The sequence below is a fragment of the Chlorocebus sabaeus genome, chromosome 21 (genome assembly GCF_047675955.1).
Source record: "Chlorocebus sabaeus isolate Y175 chromosome 21, mChlSab1.0.hap1, whole genome shotgun sequence".
In the NCBI taxonomy this organism is placed as follows: Eukaryota; Metazoa; Chordata; class Mammalia; order Primates; family Cercopithecidae; genus Chlorocebus; species Chlorocebus sabaeus.
In genome coordinates, this window is record NC_132924.1 from 20044620 (window position 1) to 20056968 (window position 12349).

Below are 12349 nucleotides of genomic sequence, written 5' to 3' on the forward strand. Positions count from 1 at the left end.
ATCTCCATTAATGCAGCCAGGACTTTCCTGGATTTAGGAGAGATTAACTAAGAGTCTAACACTTTTTAAGGCTCAAACAGAAACATTTGGTGTTATTTATTTTCTCTAAAGTTACTAACTAGAGGCTTCATCTACATAACTAAAACCTTGGCCTTCACAACCCCCTTAACTTAACTCAAGCACTCCCTTTTACTGGCTTTAGCCTTCAGACAAAGCTTAATTCTTTCAATCAATTGCCAACCATAAAATATTTGAATCCACCTATGACCTGTGTATTAGTCTGTTCCCACATTGCTACAAAGAACTACCTGAGATTGGATAATTTTTTTTAAAAAAGAGGTTTAATTGACTCACAGTTCTGCGAGCTGTACAGGCAGCATTGCTGGGAGGCCTCAGGAAACTTACAATCATGGTGGAAGGTGAAGGGGAAGCAAGCACATCTTACCATGATGGAACAGGAGAGAGAGAGTAAAGTGCTACACCCTTTTAAACAACCAGATCTCATGAGAACTCCATAATGAGAACAAGTGGGAAGTCTGCTCCCATGGTTTAATCACTTCCCACCAGGCCCCTTCTTCAACATGTGGGGATTACAATTCACCATGAGATATGGGTGGGAACACAGAGCTAAACCATATCAACCTGTAAACCCCTACTTCAAGATATCTTGTCTTTTTAGGTTGAACCAATGTACACCTTCCATGTATTGATTTATGATTTTACCTACAATTCCTGTCTCCCTACAATGTATAAAAGCAAACTGTCATCCGACCACCTTGGGCACACTTTCTTAGGACCTCTTAAGACTGTTTCAAGGGCCATGGTCCACCATATTGAATCAGAATAAACCTCTTTAGGTATTTTACAGAGTGTTTTTTTTTTTTTTTTTTTTTTTTTTGGTCAACATATAAATATTCCGTGAAGATCAAAAACAATTATTTTTGCCTTCTCCTACCAGTTCAAAGCTACTACCAGTTACATATGTCATACACACATGTAAACACTTTAATGCAATACACGCATAGGCAAATACAAAATGCTGAATTGAATTTACAAATATATGGATAATAGGTCTATCCACAGAATAGTAATCAACTGTAGAATACACATTTCTAGGAACACAGATAATTTGCATTATTACTCATTTTCCACAAACATAAATAATTTTAAAATAGCCCAAAGACCAAAAAAAGAAAAAAAAAGGTAAAGATAATCTGGATGGGTCCACTAGACAGAACTCCAGTAGTTTCTGGGTTCATTTTAAAGTCTTTCACAATTTTTCTTTGCATTGGTTTCTTTGTATATTTTAGTGTTTTAGCTCTCTTACTTAAAAATTACCTTAACAATGATGAGCATCTTATATCTTAGGAGCAGCTGGACAGTTGAAGAGAGAAAGTAGTTATCATGTCTGATTTTAGAACATTTTTTAAAAATGTTAAAGATGTGGAAATGGGGGAAAAAAAAAAAAAGGATTCCTGGGTGCCTTTCCGTGAAATGCTAAGCATTGCCTAGCGAACCCTCCTCTGGGAATTATCTCATTTTATAATAATGTTCACCTTTCACTTAACTATTAGCAAATATTGTACAGGAGAAGTTAACATCTAGAAGGTTGACCATATTGGAAAGAATTCCCGTCCACAGCAATTCAAATGATTCCTGTTCATAACTATTCAAATTAATTTCTCCAGTAGAGAATATAAGCCTTTGTAAATCACATTCTCACTTGAAGCAGTTTTAACATCTTAGTGGTTCCATTATTAATTTATAGGCTAACTGAAAGTCTTTGACACATGTTCATTTTATATTTATGTGAGAGTTATGATTCTAGTGCTTTGAAAACTATTCCTTGGTGATATCCTCTAATTAAACAGTTTGGAGCTATAAATATATGGCCATCTCAGGAAGCTCACTAAATATTTCAGAGCTTTCTCCTACTCCCTCTTCAAATTCATTAAAACTCAGTCTACAGAAGTTGTAGTTCAAAGGATCCAGTGTTGCTTCTAAGTACCTCCTGGAGAGGTAACTGGAGAATCTGAAAAATCTACTAGCCTATTTTCTGTTGTCTTTTCTTCTGTCATTATGACTCAGTATCATTCTTGAATATAATTGGTCCTGCCCAGTCTGATACAATTTCCTGCTACCTTTGAGATGCCACTGTTGGTCTTGTAGTAATTGCTCAGCATATAGTGAGGGTAGGGAAAAGAAGAGATCCTGGCTTCTGGTGTTAACAGTTTTTCAAACACAGTGCTGCAGCAGATCAGGGTTTGAATGGGTCACAGTGGTTCTTCAAGGCAGGACAACTCCATTTCCTGCAAAATGGACTAAAAAAAAATTGTCAAAGGAGAATGTGAGTTCTGGCTCCCTGAACCCACATTCAGAGGGCCCGTGAGCAGGTTCCTAAGCAGATCTTCTGGAAGAAGGTCGGTGTTCTGGGAAAGGGCTGTTTGTGTATATTGAAAGTGTAGCTAGTTGGATGTCCAGTACAATACCCTCTTATCGATATACTTAAAAACTAGGAAGTCTACTGGCTGCATATTAGGAAATTTCATCTAGAGATCTGTGACTTGTCAAGATCAGTCTGTTAGAGGTGCGTGAAGCAGAGCAACTCCATCTTAAACAGGAGCTGGGTAAGATGAGGCTGAAACCTATGAGGCTGCATTCCCAGACGGTTAAGGCATTCTAAGTCACAGGATGAGATGGGAGGTCAGCACAACATACAGGTCGTAAAGACCTTGCTGATAAAACAGGTTGTAGTAAAGGAGCTGGCCAAAACCCACTAAAACCAAAATGGTGATGAGAGTGATCTCTGGTCATTCTCACTGCTACACTCCTACCAGCGCCATGACAGAGTACAAATGCCATGGCAATGTCAGTAATTTACTCTATATGGTTTAAAAAGGGGAGGCATAAATAATTCACCCATTGTTTAGCATATCATGAAGAAACAACCATAAAAATGGGCAACTATCAGCCCTCGAGACTACTCTGTCTATGGAGTAGCCGTTCTTTCATTCCTTTACTTTTTAATAAACTTGCTTTCACTTTGCACTGTGGACTTGCCCTGAATTCTTTCTTGTGCAAGATCCAAGAACCCTCTCTTGGGGTCTGGATCAGGACCCTTTTCCTGTAACATCTTTCTGGTGACCATAGAAGGGACTATACTGTAGAAAACCCTGACCCAAAGGCTAACTTTGGGTAAGTGGTGGGGTCTAATAACATCTTTCTCGTGAACACAAAAGGGACAATACTGAGGAGACCTCCTGACCCAAAGGAAATAGTCTACAGCACTGACTGGATGACTTTGGATAAGTAGTGGGGTACCTATGTAAAGAATGGGATTGGGTTAGAGGCCCAAATTAGGGGAGTTAGAGTTCTCTCCTAAGACAGAGTGGGTTAGAGGCTCCTCTTAATAAAAGGCAAGGACGCTTGACCTACCTTGGGTTAGAAGCCAACTTGGAAGGGTTAGAGTCCCTTCTAAGATTTAGGAGGTTAGAGGCCCCTCTTGGGTAAAATCCCCCTTGGCTAAGAACAGGTTTGGCACTATGGGGGATTAACTACTTTTCTCTTTGGATTAATCTTCCTTACACTCTTTGCTGATGGCTGTGGGTGACAGGGTTAGGCATGTAAAGGATTGTGGGGCATGGGGAGCTTTTTCCTCCCTAAAAGGGGAAACTTGAGAGCTGATGGGACTGCAGGAAAAGATCCCTTTGTTACTGACAAGCAGCTGCCTGAACTTTTCATCGTCAGCTTCAATGAATGTGTCTTTTCTCTGGCCTCCCTAAGCTCTTCACCTTCCCCACCCCGCCACAGGGAGTACTTTCCTTCTCTATTTTTCCTTTCCTGTATTTTCTGTTACCCAGGGCAACCATCTTGCTCAGAGGCCATGTGTTGAAACTACAAGTCAAAGGTTGGATTAAAGATAACAGGGCCCATCTGGGGGCAAATTTAAGGCTTGCCAGTTTATTGGGTGCTAAGCAGAGTGGATAATGTCTATGTTTTATCACACATATTTTGCTCTGACCATAATGAAAAAAAAATTTCCTTTATGATGTGGCTTGGCCCCCAGGGTGATGGTTTCGCAAGCTGGATCACTAGGGCCACACAGGCATGCCAGTAAAAGGGTAAAATTTCTTACCAGTCAAGTTTCTGGTTTCTCTCTCTGTGTGGTTGAATGAATAGTAAACAAAAAATAAATAAATAAATAAAAATCAGTGTTTATCACCTCTGTAAAAGTTTGGATTAATGGGAAAAAGAATTCTAAGGCTAGTCTTAAGCTGGTGTGTTTTGTGCTATGAATTTGTTTTTCTGTGTCAAGGGGTACTTTAGGATAAAACACAGGCTTAGAACACCTATAAGCCCACTTTTCAAGATGACCTAGCAAGCTGGTCAGTAACAAACTTGGCTGCAGGTCCCTGAAACAAACAAAAAAACTGGATGAAGTCTCCACCTTGTTTAATGTCCTTGGGAGCTTGACCTTTTAACCCTGCCTTCCAGGGAACAGGAATTTTAGGGTTCAAGTCATAGTTAAATCTAAAAATCATATTAAATAGTTAAAAGCCTTTGCAAGCTCAAAATTAACTACTCTAGATTCCTTCTAGGAAAGAAAATGGAGACTGCCCTGTACTGTAGTTCAGTAGCTAAAGTTTTGCACTTTCACAGTGGTGGTCTGCATTCGATTCCTCACCCAGAAATTAAGTTAAACTTATTTCTGGTTTAATATATGCATGACCTTGTCTACTCTCTTCTCCTCTTTGGACTATCTTAAATTTTCCTTTCTCTAAGCACCTGGGAGGTTACCTTTGGTAAAGTTCAAAAGCCAGAAATATTGGCTGTTTGGCACAAGAAATTCTAAAAGAACTTTATTCAAGAGTGCTATGGGTAAAATCAGTTTAATTAAAAGCAGATATTCAAGATCTTAGAGCCTGGGCTCCTTGGGAAAAACAGGAGGCACCAAGGACTCTTTTCTTGGCCCTGTTTTTCCAAGGGCTCTACCCTAAAGCCAGTAATCCAATTAAGAAACTTAAAAACTGAAAAATAAAAAATCTTGCAATTACTGTAGTAATCTTCTTTTTTCTTTCTGTGTAGCTATACATGTGGTGTGTGTAATGTTTCTATAAAAGAGCTCTAATTAATTGGCTTAAACAAAAATATACACTGAAATATCTTGAAAGCAAAATAAAAACTGTAATGCCTTTTAGTTCATGTAACTTTAGTAATCTTTGGGAAATAAAAATAACTTCAAAAAGTATTGATAAAAGCATTTAGACTAAATTATGTGGATCAGATATTAAGTTTGCTAAATGCTTTAAGGTCATAAACTGCCTCTTTAACTTTTAAAAAAGTTTATCTACTTTAAAGCCATTAGATTCTAGATAAGGCCTGGGGACATGTGGAGTTAGCCATGCCCCCTACCTATCCAAGAAGATTATAAAAAAAGAGATTTTATATAAGAAAGGATCTTGTATGGTAAATTCTTGTCCTGAAGTAAAATGACTGGTTGTTTAAAATGAGAGATGCTTACAGCAAGTCAGAAAGTCCAAGAATGTCTCAGATGGTCTGTGTAAGTCATGAAAGAATTTGTGAAAGGGAATTTATGCAAGAAATGTTATACAATTCAAAGATTGTTAGGCCCCCTAAATGCTTCATAAAAAGCCACTATGACTCTTACTGAACAACTTGACTGCTTTACAGCTAGGTAAGGCCTAGGGACATGTGGAGTTTCCTAGCTATGCTGGAGACTCAGCTCTTATCTGCACTTCTGCCTGGTGTGTCCTAGGCTAGGCTCCACACCTAGTACACAATTAAAATCTCAAACTTACCAAGGTTTTTATCAAAAATAAAAGTTGCTAATGGTTATCATTATAATATGTAAGTGATACTGCTAAAAACACAATTTTACATGGAAGGCGTGTAAAGAAAGTAAAATGTGTTTTTGGTGAAAGATTATCAGAAGTCATGGAAATGTGGACTTTTTTCTGCCTAAAGTGTTAAAGGATTGTTTTAAGTAAGAAAAAAAATCTAAAGGTTTAAACAAGTTGTGGAAGGTTTATAAAAATTAATTGTAAGAGATTCTGTGTATGAACATATTGGCTAAAGTTAAAGGGTTATTATTCATTTTGTCTGTGAATTAAACATTAGAATAAAAGCACAATAGGGCCAGGCACAGTGGCTCATGCCTGTAATCCCAGCACTTTGGGAGGCTGAGGTGGGTGGATCATCTAAGGTCAGGAGTTCAAGGCCAGCCTGACCAATATGGTGAAATCCCATCTCTACTAAAAATACAAAAATTAGCTGGGTGTGGTGGTGTGAGCCTGTAGTCCCAGCTACTCAGGAGGCTGAGACAGGAGAATCACTTGAACCTGGGAGGTGGAGGTTGCAGTAAGCTGAGATTACACCACTGCACTTCAGCCTGGGGCAACAGAGTGAGACTCCATCTCAAAAAAAAAAAAAAAAAAAAAAAAAATGCACAATAGGTGTTTCTTAGAGCACTGATCTGCTTTTTTACACACACAAAAATGTAAATGGTTATAAAAGTTTTATAAGAATCTTACCTTATGTTTAAACATTAAAATTGGGTAAATATGTCCATAAGATTTTATTAAAAATTGTGTTTAACATTAATAGTACATTAATGTAAAAGTGAAATTAGGCTTATTTGGTATAAAGGTCATACAGGAAGCATTATCAAATGTAAAATGGTGTTTTGCTTTCTATGGGCTATATTTGCATAAATGTGTTATTGGTATATATTTTAAAGTTGTAGGAAACTGCTATGATTCTAATGACTTAGTGTATGCTATTAATAATTATAATTGTTATGTAAAATTTTGTGCACCACAGAAGTAACCAAATTTCCTTATCAATTGTGACTTTAATAGTGACTGTCCTAAAACTTTTTATCATCCACAGACAGTTGCTGCCTTGTTTTAATTCTCTTTAGAAGGTGGTTTATAATCAACTATAGAACTCTAGCAAGTGTTTTTAAATGCAGGTTTCTAATAACTTTGGAAATTGTAACATTAGAATAGAAGAAACAACTTTCAGAACTCTCATGAAGAGCTGGAATGTTCATGAATACCAAATAGAATGGTCATGAATACCAAACAGGAGTTAATTGAATTAACTGAGCCAATCAAAAACTGAAGTAATCTTTTTAACTTTGCTTAAAATGCTGCTGATCCTTTGTTTTGTTTCTCAGAGTCAAGGAAACTTTTCTTTTGAGCTATTTACAGCTTTTAGCAATTGAGGAAAGTATACTCCTGTGAAAAAAATTTGGAGCATATTTGTTCGTCTCTACCTGATTCCTACAAAATTTAGAAACTATTTTTGAGTATTCTTAATTTGTGGCAATATAGTTATTTGCATAAGTGCAATAAGAATCTGTTTTCTTTTGTAACAGGACACAACTGGAGAAACTGATTATTTTACCAAGGCTTTAATGGAAATGGTGTGTTTTCCTTTAAGGAATCCAACTTGACTTTTAAAGCCAATAAAAGCCCCTTGGAGAATTGGCCTCAGACCTTGTCTGCAACAGTCCCTGTACAGGATTTCTGAGCTGTGGTAAGTAAAGAATGTGACTTTCTGACAGGTCCAGGAGCCCCAGGTTATCTTGAGACCACAAGGGGAAAGGAATTTATAGAACTCATGGTTATTTGAGGGCAAAAATCCATGGCTGAACTTGGTTTTAAAAAGTCTTATGTAAGATTCCTTCTATAAAACAAAGTTCCATCAAAGCCCATTTAAAAATATCCTTTGTGAAAATAATTATTCTTGCCACACTTTATACAAATAACCAGGCCAAATGTAATAAAGCAAATCAATCTTACCATGATTTGTCTTTAGTAAAAATGGGATACTGGAGAGAAAAATACTGTGTTTCAAGAACTATGCTACACTTGTTGTTAAATTCTAGTCTCATTGGTTGTTTTTAAGTTTGTTTCTGCAATTGAGGCTAATGCTGTTTATTCCTGTCAATCAACCAGTTGTTTTTGTAGGAAGACAGGACAAGCTTACTGAATGTTTTCTTAAATTAAACACTTATTAATCTTACAGATATCACCTGTTGTCAAAACTCAAGAGTTATGAATGGACCTTACCATACTGATGCTTTCTCATTGAACTCATCTCTTCCCTGAATGCAAGAGACACTCATAGTTAGGCAGGAACATCATTGCCTCTATTCAGCATGAAGAAGTTACAGAAGATGGTTCTTTGCCTCTCTGCAACCCTTAGGATTAAGGGTTCTCTTATAAAAGGGAGGGAATAAATGTGACAGCATGTGAACCAGAACAAATCCATCTTAAACAGGAGCTGGGTAAAATGAGGCTGAAATCTACAAGGCTGCATTCCGAGACAGTTAAGGCATTCTAAATCACAGGAAGAGATAGGAGATCAGCACAAAATACAGGTTATAAAGACCTTGCTGATAAAACAGTTTGCAGCAAAGGAGCTGGCCAAAACCCACGAAAACCAAAATGGTGATGAGAGTGACCACTGGTTATCCACATTGCTACACCCCCACTAGCTCCATGACAGTTTACAAATACCATGGCAATGTCAGGAATTTGCCCTATATTATCTGAAAAGGGGAGGCCTGAATAATCTACCCCTTGTTTAGCATATCATCAAGAAATAACCATAAAAATAGGCAACCATCAGCCCTTGGGGCTGCTCTGCCTATGGAGTAGCCATTTTTTCATTCCTTTACTTTCTTAATAAACTTGCTTTCACTTTGCACTGTGGACTCACCCTGAATTCCTTTTTGTGCAAGATCCAAGAACCCTCTGTTGGGGTCTGGATTGGGACCCCTTTCCTTTAACAAGTCTTGTGTGTCCTTTCTTCTCAATTCGGCCTGGCTTTCCCCATGAGAATAAAGTATTTAGACAAATGTGATGTTCACATCTCAGCTAATTTCCTTTATCTTGATCAAAGAATTAAATATGTGACTGGAAATTCCTGATTCCATTTAAAAATCTCATTACTGCTTGTCTCATTGTTTTAAAAATATTTTTGAAGAAGCAAATCTTAGGATGATAATTGCCCATTCACATGATTATTTATATTTCTTCTAGCGTCACAACTAACTTGTTTTCTTTTCCTGGTGCCTTTTTCCCCCTACTGCGTCTTTATTGCTCTTATTCTCATTGCCAGTGTTTCATTTTCTCACCAGTGCCCTCCAATGAAAGGAGCCCTTCATAGTTTACACCAAATAACTTCTCTGTCCTTAGCCCCCTAGAGACCTTCTTTATGTTTTCTGTAGTTAATCTTTTCTTAACTTTGGCAGTTCTATCAGCTCTCAAAAGAGCTCTTGAGAATCTCTCTTTCTGAGGTTATTACCTGGTAATCAATGTCACTGCCTTGCATTGTATAAGGCATAAATTCTATGGGCATCTTTATAAACTCCTGATCATTTCAGCAATAAGCAACTATAACTTCTCACTATCTTCTAAACTACATCTTTCAAAAAAGAAAAAAATGTTTCTGGGATATTAGATGACTGGATGCTTTGCTTTGCTCTTACCATTTGGTTATTTATTGGAAAATATTTATCAAGTGCTGACTATGTGTCAGGTACTGGCATCAATACTTAGAATAGAAAATGGGGGATTTACTAGCTCTGGCTGCTAGGAGCTCCTAGTCTAGTAGCTGCAGCAAATACATAAGCAAATGTAAGATAGTGAGATTGCCAGAGGTTGCTGAAACACAATGACTTCATTTTGAGTGAGAGCTAGAGAAATGAGGTTGAGAATTCCTGGGCTGCATTCTCTGAAAGTTAGGCATTCCTGGTCTCTAGATGTTTACAGTTAAGGGAACAAATTAATAATGTTTACTAAACAGACCCAGACTTGAGAGTGTCCAGATATTCTGATATCTGGACAACAAAGGCAACCCTAATTTTGCTTTAAAGATAATAATATCAATTCTTGCAAAATATAATAATTAAGACAAGTAATCCTTTACCACAAACCCTTGAGGCAGAGCACATCTCCCCACATATACAAGCATTGTATTTAGGGTGGATGCCTTCCTCCTCTTACTTTAGGGAACATCCTACTCTGTCTATGGAGTAGCTGTCCTTTCACCACTTTACTTTCTTAATAAACTTGCTTTTACTTTGCACTGCAGACTCGCCCTGAATTCTTTCTTGTGTGAGACCCAATAACCCTCTCTTGGGGTCTGGATCAGGACCCCTTTCCTGTAAGAATATTACTAATAGAGTTAGAGAAAAATCCTCTGACAACACCATAAATGCCTTCTGTTGAGAGACTGGCGATGAAAGAGTACACAGACGGGAAAATAATGTCATAATAATCCCACAAAATGTTTGAACAAAGTTTTGAGAAAAGAATAGGAGTTCTCCAGGCAGGGCACACAGCTAGGGGTGGGGCATACAAGGAAGAAAAAGCAGCAAGTGGGAAGGTAAGGATACATGGAGAACCCTAGAGTTCTGAGAAAGCCATAGTTGGCTGTAATAGAGACTCTGTATGGGGGCATAAGAGGAGACGAGGATGGAAAGGTACTCAGCGGTCAGAGAACAAAACTTAACAGATGATGTGTTTGAGCTTCCCTTTTGCCTGTTGAAAGTTTGCTTAAAAATCATCTGATAAAAGGCAGATTAATAAGGGGAAAGGCATATGAATGTATTAGTCTGTGGAGGGGAAAATCACAGAATAATTACCCAATATTCCACTGAGGCTAATTTAGGAGGTTGGGAAATATAGGTAATTCTATTGAGGGGCAATAAATGATTACTAGGGAGAATAAATGGATTGGAGAATGAATATCAACTTGTAAATAGTTCGCTTTGGAAACCAAATGAGCCTGACAGCCAGACATTATCTTGTGAAAGGGACTGTTCAGGGGTGGTTACATTCTTGGCCAAATGAGATAACAGGGAGGAGAAAGAAAAATTATTATTTTCCTTGAAGGGCACCTTGAGTCTTCATGTAGGTAGGGGAAAATTCTTGAAACCACCTTTGTAAAAAAAAAAAAAAATATATATATATATATATATACATATATATATATATATATGACCTCAGATGAAATATGACATAGCTAACTCCATCTTGTTTCCAACCTCACAAGCTCACTACCTTTGTTAACTTTAAAATATAGATAATAACAGTCCCTTCCCAAAACAAACCCTCTCCTTACTTGGGGACCAAAACTGTACTTGTAAGACTAATGAAAGTACACAAGTTTAGGATTTGGGAGCGGCCTGAATTCTGCCAAGATGTAGGTGTAGTTTAAAGATAACCAGTCATTGTTCCTAGAATCTCTTACTGTTTAATAGCCATGCAGTTGGAGATCACAAGATTTGTAACTTCCCCAATTGCTTCTCTAGATGACATCACTGTCAAAGATGTTTGAACCAGAGCAACTCCACCTCAAACAGGGGCTGCGTAAAACAAGGCTGAGACCTACTGGGCTGCATTCCCAGGAGGTGAGATATTCTAAGTCACAGGATGAGATAGGAGGTCAGTACAATATATAGATCATAAACATCTTGCTGATAAAACAGGTTGTAGTAAAGAAGCTGGCCAAAATCCACCAAAACCAAGATGGCAATGAGAGTGACCTCTGGTCATCCTCATTGGTCATTGCATGCTATTTATAATGTATTAGCATGCTAAAAGACATTCTCACCAGCGTCACGACAGTTTACAGATGCCAAGGCAACATCAAACAGTTACCCTTTATGGTCTAAAATGGAGCTCGCAGTTCTGGGACTTGCCCATCCTTTTCTGGGGAAACTCATGAATAATCCCCCCTTGTTTGGCATATAATCTAAAAGCAAAAATAAGTATCTTTGCTAAAGCAGCCCAAGCTGCTGCTCTACTTATGGAGTAGGCATTCTTAATAAACTTGCTTTCACTTTATGAACTCACCCAGAATTCTTTCTTGTGTGATATCAAAGAACCCTCACTTAGGGTCTGGATTGGAACCCCTTTCCAGTAACATCTTTCTGGTGACCACAAAGGGATGATACTGAAGAGACCCCTGACCCAAAGGAAAATTGTCTGAATGCCCATATTGGCCAACTTTGGGTAAGTGGGGTGCATTTACTTGGGTAGAGGATGGGATTGGGTTAGAGGCCCAACTTATGAGAGTTAGAGTCTCTCCTAAAACGAAGAGAGTTAAAGGCCCCTTTCAATAAAAGGCAAGGACATTTGACCAAACTTGGGTTCGCGGCCGAACTTAGGAAGATTAGACTCCCTTATAAAATTTCGGGGATTAGAGGCCCCTCTCAGTAAAATCCCTCTCAGCTAAGAAAGGATTTGGCACTATGGCATGTTAACTAGTATTGTCTTTGGATTAATCTGTCTTGTACTCCTTGCTAATGACT